At 45.8% G+C, this 4,124-nt stretch overlaps 1 protein-coding gene across 2 annotated transcripts in view; it reads right to left on the bottom strand.

Annotated features, from left to right (window-relative positions):
* The window catches only part of LOC113817862 (lachesin), a 194,327-nt gene extending 193,315 nt beyond the window's left edge, over positions 1-1,012 (bottom strand). For both annotated transcript variants that reach the window (XM_070137154.1, XM_070137155.1), the window contains exon 1: positions 510-1,012. The gene's annotated coding sequence lies outside the window, so the exon portion shown is untranslated. The remainder of the gene's footprint in view (positions 1-509) is intronic.
* Between the last annotated feature and the right edge of the window lie 3,112 nt (positions 1,013-4,124).

Raw genomic sequence — 4,124 nt, 5'->3', positions numbered from 1 at the left:
CATTTATTATCATTATCATTATCATCACCATTATAATTACTATCATTACAACCATTATTATTCTTTTTATCATCAGCAATACTATTACTATCAATATCATTGCTATTTTCATTATCATTACGATCATCATTTAAATTCATCACGAGTATTATCATTATTGTTGTTATCAGTATCATTACTAGCAATCTCATTATCATTGTCATTATAATGACCATCGTTATTATGAGTAACATCATATTTGTTGATATCATTAATAGCATTAATAATATTTTTTTTGAAATATCAAAGGCTTCAGTGTTATATCTGGATTATCAAATAATTTGTTGTTATTCATTGTTAAAATGAATCGTCAAAAGATTCATTATCTTCTCTTTATTATGCAAAATTAATCACAATTTCAATTCGCAATGAATATATAATAATTCCAAATTCCCAGAGCTTTCAACTATCAAAATTTCAGTTACAAAATTAATTAATAGATATAGACATAATGCAGACAGTTTATTTACCTCTTCTTTCGGAGCTGGCTGGCGTTCGTGTAAGCAAGAAGGATGCAGTCGACGAGCACACGGATATGATTTATAAGAACGATGATGGTTTGAACACCGAGGTACCGGAGCAAGTCGTTCAATCAGTGTTTTTGGTATCAATCATCTTTTACATGACGCACGATTTCTGGTATTGGGAGCGTTCTTGGTATGGGTGGTCTGCTCACTATCTTGCACTGGACTACGTGGGCTGATTCACTCATTCAATTTTTATTTTATTTATTTATCTATTTTTTTCTCGAAATTCCAAGATCAGTCTTAATTACTCTTTATTAAGAAAAAAATTAAAAGGTGATTTTTTGGTTTGTTTTTAGCCTACCATCGCATTCTGTCAGACCAAGTTAGAGGCTCACTGAAGGGCTAATTAACAAGACGAGACATCTCTGCACGCGGGAGCCTGTGTGTCTATGACCTTCACTGACGTTGGCTGCGGGAGCGACCATGCCATGCGGACTCTACATGGCGACGGCTTATCGTAGACTGAAGACCGCGAGCAGGCGAAACCCGAGCTGCCAGACGGCGCTGTAGTGATTGTCGTACCGCATGATGCTTCTGGAAGGCATGGCGGTATCTGGCGGTCATCTGGGCCTCGATGTTCTCCTCAAGGGTGAGTGAAGGACTCATATCCTGAGCAGAAATGTCATCTCGGGAACGTCTTTTCGAGGAGATACGTATCCGGAAGCTGCGGGTGTGGATCAGTTGCACGCAAATGGCCTGCGATTTTTGTGTGCGAGGGGGAGGGCAACGTTCGTGCAATTTTGAGTTATTTATGCTTTATTCATATTTCTTTCTTTTTCGTTTATATATATTTTTGTATCTTAATTTTTATCATCCAGAAATGATCACTAAATGAAAAGAAATAATGATAGTAATAATAAACACTAAGATAATCCACTGATAAAGACAACATAGAAAATAACGTGCAAATGTACCCTTATTTTAACATTCTTTATTAAATATTGACCATAAAAAAGAACAGTTCACCCTCTCTGCCTCCTCTCCTCCTCCCTTCCTCTTCTTCCTCTCCCCTCCTCCGAATCCCCCCTCTCCCCCTTCTTCCCTTCCACCCTCTCTTCTTTCTCCCCTTCCCCCCCTCTCCTCCTTCTTCCCTTCTCCCCCTCTCTTCCTCCCTCTCCCCCTATTCCCTTTTCCCCCCCTCCTCCTTCTTCCCTTCTCCCCCCCTCCCTCCTTCTTCCCTTCTCCCCCTCCTTCTTCTTTCCTTCTCCTCTTCTCTTTCTTTCTTCCCTTCCCCTCTTCTCCTTCTTCCCTTCTTCCCCTCTCCTCTTTCTTCCCTTCTCCCCCTCTCCTCTTTCTTCCCTTCTCCCCTCCCTCCTCCTCCTCCCCCCTCTCTCCTTTCTTCCCTTCTCCCCCTCTCTTCCTCCCTCTCTCTCCATTCCCTCCTCCAAGAGCAACGCCTCTGGAGTTTCCAAATTTACTCGCGTGTCAAAAATGATCTCTAATGCTGCCAGTATCCCTCTCACCTCCCCAAGTTTCTTAAAGGTGAACTTGACCCCACTCCATCCACGCCCCCCTCTTTACCCCTCACCACCCTCCTTCCCTTCCCCCCTCAACAACCCCCTTCCTCTCCCTCCCCCTTCCTCCTCTCCATCCCCCCTCAACAACCCCTCACTTCTTCCCCTTTCCTCCCACTCCCCCTCCTTCCGCCCCTTAAACCCCCTCCTTCCCCCTTCCGCCTCTCTCCTTCCCCCCTCAATAACCCCCTTCCTCCCCTCCTTCCGCTCCCTTCCAACCCGTTCTTCCCCCTTCCTCCCCTTCCCCCTTCCTCCCCCTCCCCCTCCTTCCGCCCCTTAGACCCCCTATTCCTCCTTCCTCCCCCTCCTTCCTTTCCTTCAACCCCCTTCCTCCCCTTCCCCCCCTTCCTCCTCTCCGCCCCCTCAACAACCCCCTTCCTCCCCCTCCTCCTTCCGCTCCTCCAACCCCCTTCTTCCCCCTTCCTCCTCTCTCCCTCCCCCCTTCCCCTGACCCCACAAGCCCCACGCTCTTCCTTCAACCCTGAGGGACACTTACACGGCCCCGGGTTTGGAATCAGAGGAAGTGCCTGTCACGCGAAGGTCAAACGACTTTCATAAACTGAGGGCGCGGCCGACGGGGAGTTAGCCTCAACGGTAATCAAGATTTATCGAAATTGGCTCTTTTTTTTCTTCTTCTTCTCTCTCTCTTTTTTCCTTTCTGTTTCATGCTCATTACCCTACCTTTCCTCTCTCTCTCTCTCTCTTCTTTCTGTTTCATGCTCATTATCCTACCTTTCCTCTCTCTCTCTCTCTCTTCTTTCTTTTTCATTCTCGCTATCCTCTCTCTCTCTTTCTCTCTCTCTCTTTCTCTCTCTCTCTCTCTCTCTCTCTCTCTCTCTCTCTCTCTCTCTCTCTCTCTCTCTCTCTCTCTCTCTCTCTCTCTCTCTCTCCCTCTCTCTCTTACATTCTTCTTTCTTTTTCTCTCTCTCTCTCTCTCTCTCTCTCTCTCTCTCTCTCTCTCTCTCTCTCTCTCTCTCTCTCTCTCTCTCTCTCTCTCTCTCTCTCTCTCTCTTCTCTTTCTGTTTCATTCTCCCTCTCTACCTCTCCTCTCTCTCTCTCTCTCTCTCTGTCTCTCTCTCTCTCTCTCTCTCTTCCTCTCTGTCTGTCTCTCTCTCTCTCTCTCTCTCTCTCTCTCTCTCTCTCTCTCTCTCTCTCTCTCTCTTCTTTCTTTCTCTCTCTCTCTCTCTCTCTCTCTCTCTCTCTCTCTCTCTCTCTCTCTCTCTCTCTCTCTCTCTCTCTCTCTCTCTCTCTCTCTCTCTCTCTCTCTCTCTCTCTCTCTTCTGTTTCATTCTCCTCTCCCTACCTCTCCTCTCCCTCTCTCTCTCTCTCTCTCTCTCTCTCTCTCTCTCTCTCTCTCTCTCTCTCTCTCTCTCTCTCTCTCTCTCTCTCTCTCTCTCTCTCTCTCTCTCTCTCTTCTGTTTCATTCTCCTCTCCTACCTCTCTCTCTCTCTCTCTCTCTCTCTCTCTCTCTCTCTCTCTCTCTCTCTCTTCTCTCGCTCTCTCTTTCTCTCTCTCTCTTCTCTCGCTCTCTCTCTCTCTCTCTCTTCTCTCGCTCTCGCTCTCGCTCTCTCTCTCTCTCTCTCTTCTCTCTCTCTCTCTCGCTTTCTCTCTCTCTCTCTCTCTCTCTCTCTCTCTCTCTCTCTCGCTTTCTCTCTCTCTCTCTCTCTCTCTCTCTCTCTCTCTCTCTTTCCTTTCTGTTTCATTCTCCCTCTCGTACCTTTCCTCTCTCTATCTATCTATCTATCAATCTATCTATCTATCTATCTATCTATCTATCTATCTATCTATCTATCTATCTATCTATCTATCTATCAATCTATCTATCTATCTATCAATCTATCTATCTATCTATCTATCTATCTTTCTTTCTTTCTCTTTCTCTTTCTCTTTCTCTCTCTCTCTCTCTCTCTCTCTCTCTCTCTCTCTCTCTCTCTCTCTCTCTCTCTCTCTCTTTCGCTCTCGCTCTCTCTCTCTTTCTCTCTCTCTCTCTCTCTCTCTCTCTCTCTCTCTCTCTCCCTCTCCTTCTCCCTTTCCCTCTCCCTCC

Source organism: Penaeus vannamei, chromosome 22 (assembly GCF_042767895.1).
Source record: "Penaeus vannamei isolate JL-2024 chromosome 22, ASM4276789v1, whole genome shotgun sequence".
Classification (NCBI taxonomy): Eukaryota; Metazoa; Arthropoda; class Malacostraca; order Decapoda; family Penaeidae; genus Penaeus; species Penaeus vannamei.
This window is presented reverse-complemented; position numbering and strand designations above follow the sequence as displayed.